The sequence below is a fragment of the Rousettus aegyptiacus genome, unplaced genomic scaffold (assembly GCF_014176215.1).
Source record: "Rousettus aegyptiacus isolate mRouAeg1 unplaced genomic scaffold, mRouAeg1.p scaffold_m13_p_1, whole genome shotgun sequence".
Lineage (NCBI taxonomy): Eukaryota > Metazoa > Chordata > Mammalia > Chiroptera > Pteropodidae > Rousettus > Rousettus aegyptiacus.
The window spans coordinates 123,361,059-123,377,402 of NW_023416284.1; the positions used below are offsets into that span (position 1 = coordinate 123,361,059).

At 32.7% G+C, this 16,344-nt stretch overlaps 1 long non-coding RNA gene across 2 annotated transcripts in view; it reads right to left on the reverse strand.

Moving 5' to 3' along the window:
• The window catches only part of LOC107517043, a 266,407-nt gene extending 252,864 nt beyond the window's left edge, over nt 1-13,543 (reverse strand). For both annotated transcript variants that reach the window (XR_004950543.1, XR_004950544.1), the window contains exon 1: nt 13,430-13,543. This is a non-coding gene — a long non-coding RNA (uncharacterized LOC107517043). The remainder of the gene's footprint in view (nt 1-13,429) is intronic.
• Nucleotides 13,544-16,344: the final 2,801 nt, after the last annotated feature.

The window sequence follows — 16,344 nt, forward strand, 5'->3', positions numbered from 1 at the left end:
GAAAAACTAAAAACCTTTCCTCAAAGATAAGGAACAAGACAAGGCTGTCCACTATCGCCACCGGTATTCATTATAACATTGGAGGTCCTAGCGAATGCAATCGGGCAAGAGAAAGATAGAAAAGATTTCCAAATAGGAAATGAAGAAGTCAAACTGTCACTATTTGCAGATGACATGATTCTCTGTATAGAAAACCCTAAAGATTCTGCAAGACTACCACTAGAAATAATAAAAATGCTATAAAGTTTCAGGATACAAAATCAATGTTCAAAAATCCATAGTGTTCCTATATTCTAATAATGATCAGAAAATGAAAAAAAAAAAAACCAATGCCTTTTGCAATTGCAATAAAAAGAATAAAATACCTTGGAATAAACCTAACAAAATGTGTGAAGGACCCAAATAATAATTAAAACTATAAGACCCTATTAAAAGAAATTGAAGAAGACAAAAAGAAATGGAAAGATATTCTGTATATTTAAGTTGGAAGAATCAACATAGTTAAAATGATCTCATTACCTAAAGCATTTTACAGAATAATGTAATCCTCATCAAAATTCCATTGGCACTTTTAAAAGAAATAGAACAAAAAATCATCAGATTTTTATAAAAGCACAAAAGACTCCAAATCTCCAAAGCCATCCCGAGAAAAAAGAATGAGGCTGGAGGCATCACTCTGCCCGACTTCAAATTATAACACAAAGTGACAATAAGCAAAATGTCATGGTATTAGCAAAAAAACAGACACACAAACCAGTGGAACAAAATTGAGAGTCCATAAGTAAACCCCCCATTTACATGGGCAAATAATTTTCAACAAAGGAGCCAAAACATACAATGGAAAAAGGAAAGCCTCTTCAATAAATGATGCTGGGAAAACTGAAGAGCCACCTGCAAAAGAATGAAACTAGGCTTCTGTGTATCACCACATGCCAAAATTAACTCAAAATAAATTAAGGACCTGAATAGAAGACCTGAAACAATAAAAAACATATAAGAAAATATAGGAACCAAACTCATGGAACTTGGACTCAAAGAAGATTATAAATTTGACCTTAAAGGCAAAGATATTATAAGCAAAAATAAATTAATGGACTATATAAAACTAAAAATCTTCTCCAAAGCAAAAGAAATGGTCAATAAGGCAAAGAGACAACCATCTGAATGTGAAAATATATTTGCAATCAATGCCTCTGATAAGGGACTAATATCTAAAATATACCAAGAACGTATACAACTTAATAACCAAAAAAAAAAAAAAAAAAACAATTCATTTAAAACATGGACAGAGGACCTGAAGAGACACTTTTTCCAAAACATACAAATGGCCAACAAACATATGAAAAGATGCTCAACATCACTACCTATTAGGGAAATGCAAATCAAAACCACAGTGAGATACCATCTCATACCTGTTAGAATGGCTATTATCAATAGAACAAGTAATAATAAGGGTTGGAGAGGATGTGGAGAAAAAGGAATCCTCATACACTGCTGGTGGGACTGCAAATTGGTACATCCACTATGGAAAACAGTATGGAGGTTCCTCAAAAAACTAAGAATTGATCTACCATATGATCCAGCAATCCCTCTACTGGGTATTTACCCCAAAGACTTGAAAACTCATATCTATAAAACTCATATCTATTTGCACACCAATGTTCATAGCAGCATTATTCACAGTGGCCAGGACATGGAAGCCACTGAAGTGCCCTACAATAGATGACTGGCTAAAGAACTGTGGTACATCTATACTATGGAATATTACTCAGCTATAAGAAGAGATGCAATATTGCCACTTGCAACAATATGGATGGATTTTGAGATAATCATGCTAAGCAAAATAAGCCAGACAGAAAAAGTTGAAAACCACATGATATCACTTATATGTGGGATATAAATCTAAAAGCAACAAACAGAGATTCATGAACATGCACAGTAGACTAGTGGTTACCAGAGTAGAAGGGGAAAGAGGGAAGTAGATGGGGTAAAAGGAATCAAATAAGTGGTGACAGAAAGAAATCTAACTATGGAAAGTGAGCACACAATGTTATATATATGTGACTTATTGTTAAATTGTACACTTGAAATTTACTGGATTTCATTAACCAATATCACCATAATAAATAAAATAAAATTTAAAAAATAGAACTGTCTTATAAGGACCAATGTCCCAAGAAAGGACTCCTACGATCTCAATAAAAATGGCTCCTGACATTACTGCTAAGTTGGGTCCATCTTATAGGGAAACTAAAATTTCCTTAGTAGAATATTAAGAAAGCAGAGGCTTCCCCAATTTCTTATAATACCAAAAGCCTGAGGAATTTTCTACACCTCAGGATCTGTATCAAGGACTTGGTATTTAGAACCTACTATGTCATTTCCCCAGAACACAAATTTGTCATTGACCTTTCAAATGGGGCATCCTAGCGTTACTTGCCAGGCAAACTCTGTGGAAACACCACATTAATCATTTCACATATTTTCAGGATTGATAGCATTGGCTGAGTCGAGTTTCAGACCTCAAAAAACTGATTTTTAGCTTTCTCGCAATTGTATGAGAAACTGTTTTTTAAGACTAAAAAGATGAAGAAAGCATAATTAGTTTGTTGAAACTGTCCAATATCAGTGATTTGTTCATACTGAGTTCAGCACTAAGATCATGCTGTTCCTTTAGCATTTTCTGATTGACAAGGCAGAAACTTCATGAGTCTGAACATTCTATATCAACAACTAATGGGACTGTAACTGGGCTTTGATGTTGAAAGGACTAGAGCACCTGAAATTAAAATACCAACTGACCATGGGCCAATTTGCTATTTAATAATAATAACAGACATAATGCCCAACTCCACCACACAGCTCAATTGTTTTCATGTGACATTGGTCTCTCATTGAGGTGCTGCCATTTTACAATAGTGTTACCTATTGTAGAGAGCACAAAATACCAGTTACTTCACATCAGCTTTAGCACCTATACTAATAATACCTTTTTAATTGGATATTCTCATTCTTATTTTGGTACTTCTATCATGAAGTTTAAGGCATGCTCTAAAAACTACTTTTTAAATGTACTCCTGTGGAATATGTTGCTTCTTGTATCCTCTCGAATTAGGCCATTTGGGCTGTATCTTTGAATAATAATCGGTTAATGTTTACTTAGTGTAGGCACCACTCTGAGTACTGAAGGTTAGAGAAGTTAAATCATTTGCCCCAGGTCACAGAGCTGGTGAGTGTCAGAACCAGTTTCTTAAGTAGAGAGAACTAGAACTCATTCATACTATTTTTAATATTTGAAAAACGGTTGTTTTTATTTGGAGATAGTTGGTAAAGCTATTATGAACTAACTTTGAGATTAAATGTCTTAGCCTGACCCACAAAAGGAATGCTGAATCATTCTGGAGCAAATGATAGTTTTGGCATTGTTACTCACTATAAAGAACTCTTTAAGGAACATAGTTTTGAATTTATCCCAGAAGATGTTATATAGCCAGATGCCTAGAAAGATCATTCCTATTCAACTAGCCACGTTACTCATTCATTCTTAGAAGGAGAAATTAAAAAAATAGAAGTATAATTTTCAGCAAGCATCGAAGATACTAAAAACGTTAATTCACTTAGGACCTGATGTTTTCCCTAGCCGAAATTTGATTCCTACAGTAGCGGAAAAATCACAACCTTTGAAGACTGGCACTGTGGATTCCAATGTCGGCTCCTTCATTGGATGTTGCTGTTTGTGACCTTGGACATGTTACATAATCTTCTGAATAACAGTTTCCTCTTCTGTAAAATGTAAATAGTCCCTATCTTGCAAGATAGATTAGATGAGTAGAATAATGAGAACTGGATTTCAGATGCTCAAAATATTTTAGCCATTTGTCATTATCATTATTGTTCTTGTCATCATCAAAACTTCTAATGGTCAGAAAACTAAGATCATCTTCCCCCATACACAAGAGCAGGGATTACATTGAGGACAGATCTATGAGATCTCAGATTCTTCCTTTAAATGATTTAATTCTTAAATTTCTTTCTCTACATGATGACTTGCATAGTAAAAATAAATAAATAAATAAAGAAATAAATAAATAAATAAATAAATAAATAAATAAATGTCTTCAACCTCTTTTTTTCCCCCTCTGAAACTAGAATTAGAAACTATTCCCCACATCATCATAGAGTCTTTCTTCACTAGAGAAAATTGAATCTCCACTGATATATGAGATTTTTTTTATGGGTTTCCATCATGTCTCTTAGCATCTCTATTTTTGTTCTCATTGTTGTTTTTATCAACCTTATACAAAATGAAGGGTATCAGGGCTGAGATGAGGGATCATTCACCTTACCTGACACTGAGCTCCATGACAATAATATCTGTGCAGCCCAGGGCTCTAACAAAGGACAAAAGTTTCTGTGTCACCCTGAGAACTCTCTCAACTGAACAATTAACAAATACAACATCTTCCTGGGAAGGCACGCACATAACCACACTCTACTGCCTCCTCAATATGGTACTTTATTACATCAACTGTGAACCTTGCTGAAAGGTTGTAAGTCACCGGTTAAAGCTCAATAGGAAAGCCAGAGCTTGCATAGTATTTAGTATTTAGCTTAACTGAGAAACTGAGTTCTACAGATAGCTGTCTATGTGACAGAAAACTAGTTCAGAATTTCTGAAAACAGATAAGATCCTGAAGTAAAGGGCAGCAGATGATAGATTCTCACTCTATGAAAATATGCCCAGGGGAAAACTATAAATGATACTCTGTGATAGCTTGCTGGGGAACTACGAGTAGAAACATGTTGCTTGTTGAGGCTACATGGGTAAAAATTGGTATAAAGTGGGAATGCTAAATATAGAAAACATGAATCTGAATACAAAAACTGAAGCTAGAACCACAAGTATAAATAATGCAGTTTCTTGTAAAAAAAAAAAATAGAAATGTTAGAACTTCCTATCCATGAATAGGAAGGAATATTTTATTGCTACCTCTAAAAAATCTGGCACAATGTTAATACTATTAAATGAAAAAATAATTTTTGTTACACTATGGATTTAAAGAAACACTAATAAAAGATCAAAAAATATGAATATATATACATTGAAATAATAAACAATATGTAATAAATAAGAGTAAAAGTAAACTATTATATTTTAAAACTGGTCACTAATAAGATTTAAATGGTCATAAAGCAATAAAAATAAAATCTCGAAATTCAAATGTAAAATAATAGCAATCATATCCCACAATTTCATCTTAAATTACAGCTTATAATACTGAGTGACTGATGTTCTAAGACCTATTAATTTGCAGGTATCAAAGTTCAGTTTGACTACTACACTCCTGTTAGAATGGCAAAAAAACAGAACACTGACAACACCAAATGTTGCCAAGGTTGTAGAGAAAGAGGGACTCATTCATTGCTGGCAGGAATGCAAAATGGTACAGTTTGTTGGTTTCTTACGAAACTAAAAATGCTTTTAACATATGATCTGGCAATCTCGCTCCTCAGTATTTACCCCAAGGGGCTGAAAACTTAGGTCCACACAAAACTTGCATACAAAGTTTATAGCAGCATTTTTCATAATTGCTAAAACTTAGAGAGAACCAAGATGTCCTTCAGTAGATGAATGGGAAAAAAAACGATAGTACATCCAGAAAATGAATAAAAGCTATACTCCTAATTTTATTCTAAGGAAATGAGGTTTTTAAAAAACCCACAAAATACCAAATCCTTGTTGCTTATGTATTAAGAAGAAATGTCATGACCCTTAATACTCTAAAAAGTTAATGTGGGAGAACTGAAACGTTTCCTTGATATAAAAAGAGTAATAGTTGAACAAGATCACATTTGTCATCGATGAAGTGTTTCGCCCATAGTAATTTATTCTTTGGTTTATGGACCTCAGTTCTCTAGGGAAAATGACAAGTCTAGTAAAGAGTCTATAAAGATTCTGTATAGATAAATTCAGTGTTTCCATTTCTGACTTGGCTGGCAGAGTGCAGGGTTGTCCACATTCAGATGGTCCCCAGGTGTTTATAGACTGAATTAAAGAATACAGAAGTTATTTCTAAAAAGATAAGTAAAATTTAACATTAGAAAATTTCTCTCAAATTTTTCTTTACTCTTTACCAATATACAGTCATTATGGGTCATCTTTATGTGTGGGCTTCTCGAATGTTTTCTTTTGGAATCAGCAAAGGACATAAAGTTTACTATCAATCTGTTATATCTGACTACATCCCGTAAAACCTAGTTCATCTTAGATTAATTTTCTAAGATTTAAAATAATGGTGTACTCTAAAAAATAATCCAATCTAATAATCCTTTGGGGAAAAAAAAAAAACAGTAAGGAAATCGTTAATCTCGAGCAATATAATCTTTTATCAGAGTATCCAGTGGGTAATTAAAAACTTGTATTTTAAGATGCTAAAATGTTCTAAGAAATCTTTGTTTATTCCATGAAATCATTGCTCCAAAAAACTAAACAAAATTTTTAGTGTTTAGAGAGTTAGGCAGAGAAAAATGAACTGAAATATAGTGTGTGTATTATTCCTTTAGAAATGTAGGTGAATTTAGACACTTTCTTCTTTCCATTAAAAAGGGGATGGGTAGCCAATGAAAATAAAATATGTGAAAAATCTAGCAAGCCAAAATAGTTATTACATAATTGTATTTATTATAATTTGCTGGCCAACTCATTGGAATGTGTCACTCTGAGAGGGAACATTTATAATCTCCTACTGCCATCTTATGTAATGTCTTGTCACTGCACAATACAAAAAGAGAAATATACATGAAGGCAAAACAAGAGCACTTTTTAAAAGTTGTATATCAACCCACATTTCTCACATAAAAATTATATATCTATTGATCTATTTGCCATCTATTTATAATAGGATTTTTTAAAGTTTGGTCATTGAGCAAATTATTTATAATTCCTCTCCCATTAATTTCTTAAATTTTTATTCTTATATCATCTCATATTTTATTTTAATGTAAAATGGCATGTAGCATTATATAATATTCAGATATATGAGTAATGGAATGCAAAAGCTGGGGTTTAAAATATATAACAATAAAACAGAAAAAAAAAGCACACTTCTATTCTTTAAAGCAACAGAAGTCACCATTTTTACAGAAGTTTACCCTGAAATCAGCCAAGTCATAGCCATCAATTTTATATAGAAGAATTTTAATTTAATGTGTCAATTGTAAACATATGCCAGCATTTTAACCTAAAAATCATAGTGCAACTAGGTGAATTCTTATTGTTTTATATAAATTCTAACAATTCGTTTTTTTAATACAGATCAACAATTACTATTCAAAATACTATAAAACCCAATGCAACTTGGAAAGCTGTCAGTAAGAGAGCCTCCCCACCCTTATCTGACTAATACCAACATCTCAACTACTAGAGAAATAGATCAGTTAGGAATGTGCTAAACTATAAGTAACAACAACAAAAAACAACAACGAAAACAAACAACAACAACAACAAAAATGCCAGCTAACCATGGCTCAAACAAATAAGTCTATCTCCACTAGCAGAACATGTTACCTTTGGTTCTATTTCTCAGCAATGCCATCAGTTACTAAGGTTCCTTCCAGTTTCCATTTGACTATCCTTAGACCATTGACCTCCGTCCTCATGCCTGTCACCTCATGGTCACAGAATGGTTGTTATAGTTCCAAATTATAAATCAGTGTCAAAATTGAACAAAGTGAAAAAAGAGAATGCCGGATGAATCCATCCCCATATTATTGTTAGCCTCCCTCTCTTTCCAAACACAAAAGAATGCTAGGTAAAAATGTTAGGGGAAAAAATGAACATAGTCAAGCTGGAAGCAAGGAAGGGAAAATCTTCAAGTGCCATAGACAAAGAGAACCAATAACGCTTGAGAGCTGACATGCAGGTTTCTGAGATAACTGAAATATACTCAGAATATACTCAAAAGGCAGAAATGGAGATGCCAGACCCAATGCACAGGCAAGGGCTGGCACTTATCTGGAAGGAGAGTTCTGGCCAGGAGAATACCTCTCACCAACATAAAAGCCCACATTGATATGGGCAGTGTACCCCAGGCCTGGGCTAAACCAGAGTCTGTTGTCAGAAGTCAGAGCACCTGTTCTGCATTGAATGCAGATGTAGAGCCTGGGTTCTCAAACAACTCACCCAGAATAAAAATCCTAAGGAGAGAAAGTAATGGAAATGGTCTAGAAGAGGTTAACCCTGTAATACTCTATAACTAGCAACCATAAAACCTCCTCAAAAGATACCTTCATAACCCAGAGCACACAAAAGATAACTGCTGAAAAAGATGACATTTCTGGCAAATAAGGAAAAGTTATGAGGAGCACAACAAATCAGAGAGATCATCCCCAGGGACCCACGAATGATAGAGCAATCTCAAAGAGTTCTTTCCAAACTTGGTCTTTGTCAGACTCTTCTAACTTTCATAAATAAGAACCATAATAAATAGAATCCATACTAGATCCTAGGGAGTTAGGGAAGAGGAATAAGAAAAAATATTAAAGAAACAGAAGTCTTGACTTTCCCCTTTCCTCCCATGACCTAAAATGAGCTTACGTGTTATTCAGAGAAACCAAGTGAAAATATTAAAGGCCACAGAGTCTTTTACAAGAATAAATCAATATAAAACCAGCTAAATTTTAGAGAGCTAAGGGACATAGTACAGAGGTCACATTATCAAAAATTATAAAGACTTATTCCCTGGCCCTGCAGGTCTCCAAAATATCCTCCCAAAGATGAATGTAGTAAACTAGATGAGGGTATAAGCTAAGAAAAAAATTCTAAAAGGGATGAATTTTCAGCCGAATTTTGAAAGATCTGTGGGGTGAGAGAAGAGACACAAATTACCGAAACACTGCCGACTCATCTTTCTACATTCACAGGCTTGTGCCCTGTCCTAATGACACAAATTTGAATGAGTTTTAGAGGAACAGGAAATATCTAAATGATGTTAAAATTTGTCCAGTAAATGGAATATCAGGAATAGGAACAAAGATTAAATGGATTTGCTTCATTTCACATAGAAGATACATGAGTGCTCCTTTTAAATTCTTCTTTCAATGTTTTTTAGGAGAAAATTAAGTTCTTGTTCTCAGGGAGGACAAAATCAAAATTGTAACAGAAAGGATACAAAGAGTAAGAATCAATGACTTTCAAGATAAGCTATCAGGTCAGGAACTAACTTCCATTTCTAGATGTCTATTAAGAAAGAGTCATCTATGATGGGATTAGGGATGTTTTTCAATTTCTTTTTGTACCTTGATGAACGTCTTAACTATATAACCTTTTATAATAAAAGAATATCAACAAATAAAAATTGTAATGCTAAGTAACATAATTCAGACTATCTGCTGCCTGAAAAAAGGAGACTGGAGATGATGTGAAAGTCTCTCTAGGTCTTTTATTCTATACGGAAAAAATCTTCCACTGATTAGGTTCTGTGTACACAATTTTTGCTAGAATATTAATTATTCTTAATACAAAATCTAGGAATGTTAATATAGTCAATCAGTTCTTCAATACCTAAGTGATAATTATTAAAATCTTAACTGTTCAATCACTCAATGGTTATTTAATCTTAACAATTATTGATGGTAAAGAATTGTGGAGTGGTGTATTCCTCCTTTAAATAAAAATATTCAAAAGAAAATGTCTAATAAAGAAAAACAACATTGTACTGATCACTTTAGGGAAAAAAAGAGGAAATGAAAAATCATAATAATTGTCCCACCTATGCACCTTCCATGTCTTTAAGCAATGTCCTTTATATGGAGAAATAAGTATGACATGAATATATAGGAATAGATTCTGAACAATGACCATGTTCTCCTTCATTATATAGTAGAACCATAAAAATTGATCAACAAAATTACAAAGGAACATAAATAATTCTTTCACAAATAACAATAGTCCACCTAAAAACTGAACAAAATCCAATCATAATGATATCTAACAATTCTTGCTAAGACAATGACATTCACAGGAACACATATATGTAACAGATCAATTTTCAGCCTAGTTTCTTAAGATAAAAATATCTAATACAAATCACTGTTAAATCAACTTTAATTATCAAGTCAATTTAAATCTAATTAGGTCTTAAGCCACATAAGACTCTCCTGGTTTCCTGAATATAACAGGATTATCAACTAATAACCTAAGTCTTTTCTCAGATTCTGTTTTGCCTATTTAGTCTGAGCTTCCTAAACTTAATGCAAGGACAGAATTCAGAGGACTAAGCTGAGGACATTCTACTTTGATGCCATCCTCTTCATGGTGCTAAGGGACAGAGATATTAAAATTCAGAGATAAAAAGCTAATAAAATGCTGGGCAACAAAAAAGAAATCAGAGCCTCTTAACATGGCTGAAAATTTGAATCTCCTGAAAGTCTTTCTAAAAGTATCAGATCAATTAAATCAGAATCTTTAGAAATTGAGCCCATACTTTTCTTTCTAATTGAGGATTCTAAAAGAAAGGAAGAAAAAAGCGTAGCAATAGATGATATCAAGCAACAATATTATTCAGGTTGAATGTATCCAAGCCAGAGAATTGTGTTCCAAACCAAGAGTCAGCTCCAGAGGGAATTAGAACATAAATATGATAATTTTTGTAACTCCGAAATATAAAGATGACAATTTTTTATAGTCAAGGCACAAAGAAATTATCTGAGGGGCTGATTACTGAGATATTGAAAGAAACTAAAGCAAAAATCTTCCTTGGTGCCCTCACTCTTCAAGGGCCACGACAATAAAAAGCCAATAAAATCAAGAAGTGCAGCAATGAAACTCCTGGTATTTCTGTGCTAATGAAACTTAGCTGTAAAAATTTTTTAAAATTTTTTTAAAGTGCTTCCAGAATACATATGGTGTTATTTGGGTGCTATCACCAACCTCAAAGTAAAAAGCTTTGAAATCAACTATAAGAAATTTTTTAAGGCATTCACCCAAATTCAGGTCATATAGAAACTCTAAGTCCATTTGCTAATAAGACTTACTTTTTAGCCTGAACACCTTAGAGAAATTTAATGGCCTTGAACTTTCACAGAAAGTTTCCTAAATTTTGTGATAATGCTCACAATCACCAAACAGAGACTGGGTCAGCAGGGAGAAACTGAAATTAACCATTGTGGATGAAGATATAAAAAATATATTTCAGATAAACAAGAAGGTATAGAGAATTACAAATACCTGGATACCCACTACCTAATTTAATAAATAAAACATTAAAAATACAATTGAAGTCTTATGTGTTCTTCCTCTCCCATTATCTCTCCCACCCCTACCAGCCCTCTTCAAATGAATGGAACTGTCCCAAATTTGGTGTTTATCATTTCCATTAATATTTTTATAATTTAACCATGTATGTATAAATCTCTAAACAATATACAGTATGGTTTCTTTTATATTAAAATTTTGTAAAAATGGTATAATATATATCTTTCACATACATACATTTGCATTTTTATTCAATATTGGATTACATGTTTATACACATAGATAATTCATTTTAACTGCTATATAGCAGTTAAATCGTACCACAACTTGTCCACTGTCACACTACAAACATAGTGAAATATATCTTCTCATACATAATTCCTGAATAGTGGCAGGAGTTTCTCCAGTGCTTCTTGACTTTAATGGGCACATAAATCACTGAGGATCTTATTTAAATGCAGGTTCTGATTGAGCAGGACTGAAACTCAATATAATATTCTGCATTCCTAACATGTTCCCAGGATACGCTCTAGTCTACACTGTCCACTAACCACTAACCACATGTAACTATTTAAAATTAATTAAAATTAAAAAAAATAAAAAATGTAATTCCTCATACACACTAACCACATTTCAAGTGCTTAATAGTTATTAGACAGCACAGAGAATACTTCCATCGTCTAGGAAATTTGGACTATTGGACAATGTTGCCACTCAAGGTGTTGTCCAGGGACCAGAAGCATCAGCATCACCTGGTAGCTCTCTGGAAATGCAGAATCTTAGGCTACAACTGATGAATCCCAATCTCAATCTTAGCAACATCTCCAGGTGATTTGTTTCTCCCTTAAAGTTTCATAATTACTGGTTTAGGATTTTTAATACTTCAAAGTGTAATAGCAGAGTCGACGAGCATGCATGCCTACAATTGTACTAGCTAATCCCAAATTGCTCTCCAACATAGTTTAGTCAATTTATAATCATCCAACAGTCTGAAAGAGACTCCACTGCTCCACTCCACATCCTTAATAAGACTGAATATTGTCAGACACCATAATTTTTGTTACTATAATAGCATGAATGTATTTCTCTAAGGTTTTAGTTTGCCATTCCCTGATTAATAGTGAGATTAAGCATCTTTTCATATTTTTATTAGCCATTCAAATTTTCTCTTCTGTCATAGCCTATTCATATCTTTTGCCCACTTTTCCATCAGGCTGTTTACCTTATTCTCATTTATTTGTAGGAGTTCTTCACTTAGTCTGAGGATTATTCATTTGTTTATTGTATGTATTGTATTTATCTTCTTTCAGTCTATGGCTCTCTTTTCACTTTGTTTATGGTGTCTTAATGATGTACCTAACTTTTTTATTTTAATTCAATTAGTAACATTAATCTTCTCCATTAAGGTTTTAGTGGCAGGACAATATTCAGACACCACATTATGACTGGTTTGAAGCAAGATCTTTCAATGTAAATTCTTTCCCCTCCCCAGTTTAACTCAGCCAGGATTAAGGATTTTAATGATCCTGTGTTTTAACAATACAATCTTGTCTCTATAAGCAGCCTTAGGGCTTCTGGGAACAACCAGGTCATCTGACTGACAACTGAAAACAATTAAGAGAACACCCTGACACCTTTTCCATTAACAGCCATATTGACCATACTTCAAAATGGAGCTTCTAAATCAATTGGAGCATTTTCTATAAGGAGAATGAGAGAAACTTCACTAATTATAGATAATTTGATCCACCGTTGATTTACTTTGTATTTTTTTATATTTTTTTTTCCTTGACATATCAAAATGGGAAAAGTATGCTAAGGCAAAAGGAGGTTGTTGTCCTTTACTCATTATAACATGAATCAATAAGGAAAAAATAATAAATATAAATAGTAAACAAGCATGAATTACACAATTCAGGTTATAATGCTTAAAAACTTCTAAAATATTTATATGGAAAAGTCACTATTATATAAGCTATATTTATAAGGCTATGATTATGAATTAGAACTGAATTCTGTCCTCCAGAGGTTTTTTTTTTTTTAATATTTATTGAGCACTTACTAAGTAGTAGGCATAACGCTAAACTTTTCATAGTATCATAATATCCTCTCATATCTCATATTATTCTCTCAAAAACTAAGCAATAATTCGCCAAATGTTTATTGAGTACTTACTCTCTGCCAGAGACTATTCAAAGCACTGAGGAGTCAGTAGTGGAAAAAAACAGGAAAAAGTTTCTCCTCTCACAGGATTTTAGAAAGGAAAGACACACCACAAAAAAAGGCTAGGAAAAAAGAAATTAAAATTGTGTTAATACTTTAATACCAGAACTCACTCAGTGAAAGAAAGACTGACCCAAAGTCTAAAGTAGGAAATGTACACAATAAGTCTAAGACTTTTTGTTATAACAAATAACAAGAAAGCTATCAAAGACCCTGAAAAAAAAAAAAAAAAAAAAAGACTGCTGAACTATAAACGACTTAAATGATTTACCACTGGTCTCCTGACGGTATTCTTACACTTAGGAAATTAACTAAGCAGATTTCTCAACATGTATATATGAACAAGTGGTCACTTACCAATAAAGCATAAGAACTTAAAACAATACTCATCAGTAAAGAGATAAGACCAAAAGATTCACCTAATAAAGAAATTAGGGGGAAAATATAGGAAATTTTTTGTTGTACTTTAAGTTCAACTTTCTTAAATGATTACATTTTAAAATGTAAATGCTGTTAAAGCAATATAACATTGTGATAAAAACAATTTTAATAAGAATATATTACAACTCACTTTTTATATAGTAGATTAACTTAATCTAAGAACTTGATGCAATCATTTTGATTTTGGAAAATGACACTGCTTCAAGACCCCAAGTGAAATCTAAATTAAAACATTTAATAAGTTCCTAAGCTGAGCTTTAAACAAATCAATTAGTAAAAGATGAATACAATTTACTGACGAATGCACCCAATCTTCCCTCACAATTTTTTTTATTTTATTGATAAAAGTGAATCAAATGTGATAATAATAACCTGGTTATACTGCCATTTGAGATGACATACAATTGATACCAAAGCTAAATCTATGGAATCTAAGTGTAAAAATAAAAATTAAAAATTAAACCTTTCTTTTTCAAAAATTCACAAGTATTCATCATCAATTCTTTATTTAAAAGGTAAAAAATATATCTTCCAACTTCTCAGAATGTTTCTCATTATCTCTCCATCTGGCTTCTCTTGTTTTTGCTTTTAAGCCATAAGAGTGAATGCATGTCTAATGGACAGAATATTGCCTCGCATACAGTAAGGGCTATTGATAGTAGCTATTTATTATTAATATGTAGTTTACATTATTAATACCATTAACATTAGCTATTATAATATTAGTTATTACTATCATAAGTATTCCTACATTTATATTAATATTCACTATTCTAATTATTCATATTGATATCTTCATCACTAATTTTACTATGCATGCTATGCACATCCTCTTTTGCTGCAAAATACAGAGGTAATTAAGTTTCAAGGATTGGAAAGAGAAAAGTATAGGGCCTAGTCTTGTCAACAAATGGTGCTAGAACAACTGGACATCCACATACCAAAAAATGGATCTAGACACTGACCTTACACCCTTCACAAAATTAACTCAAAATCGATCATAGACCTGTATATAAAACACAAATCTATAAAACTCTTACAAGATGACATAGGAGAAAACTCAGATGACCTTGGGTATGTAGATGACTTTTAAGATACAACAACAAAGCCACGATCTATGAAAGAAATAATTGATAGTCTGGAGCTCATCACAATTCAAAACTTCTGCTCTGCTAAAAACAATGACAAGATAATGAGAAGACAAGCCATGGGCTGTGAGAAAATATTTGCAACAGACCCATCTGATAAGGACTGTTATCCAAAATTTACAAAGAAATCTCAAAACAACAATAAGAAAACAATTCAATTTTAAAAATGCGCCAAAGATCTTAATAGACAGCCATTAAAAAAGATAGATACACAAATGGCAAATAAATATATGAAAATAAGCTCAACATCATAAATCATCAGGTAAATACAAATTAAATCAACAATAAGATACTACTACTCACCAATTAGAATGACCAAAATCCAAAACTCTGACAACACCAAATGTTCATGAGAATGTGCAGCAACAGAAATTCTCACTCATTACTGACAGGATTGCAAAATGGTACAGATACTTTGGAAGACAGTTCCTCAGTTTCTTAAAAAAACTAAACATATTCTTAACATATAATCCAGGAATCACACTCCTTGGTTATTTACCCAAAAGAGTTGAAAACTTATGTCCACACTAAAAACTGCACACAGTTATTTATAGAAACTTTATTTGTAATTGTCAAAATTTGGAATCAACCAAGATGTCTTTTAGTGGGTGAACTGAAAAATAAACTGTAGTACATCCAGACAATAGAACTAAAATGAAATGAACTAGTGAGCCCTGAAAAGTTATGGAGGAAATTTAAATGCATATTTCTAAGTGAAAGAAGTAAATTTGAAAAGGCTATATACTCTATGATTCCAACTATAGAAAATTCTGGACAAGGCAAAACTATGGAGACTGTAAAAAAAAAAAAAAAATCAGCACAGTTTCCAGGAGGAGGGAAGAGGAGGGATGAATAGGCAGAGTACAGAAGATTTTTAGGGCAGTGAAACTATTCTGTGTAATACTACAATACAATGGTGAATGCATGGCACAATACACTTGTCAAAACTCATAGAATATACAACACCAAGAGTAAATCCCCATGTAAAATTATGGACTTTGGATGATAGTGATATGTCAATGTAGGTTCATCTATAAGAAATGTACCATTCTGGTTGAGAACATTGATAATGGGTGAAGCTATACAAGTGCAGGAGCAGGGAATATAATGAAAAGCTCTGTACCTTCCTCTCAATTTTACTGTGAACCTAAAACTGCTCCTTAAAAATTGAGTATTTTTTTTTAAGTATAGGATCACATTTCACCTTTAGACAAAACCTGCAGGCAAACATCTTTATGAGTATAGCAGTTAATGGCTTGAACTTTGAAGTCAAGGGAG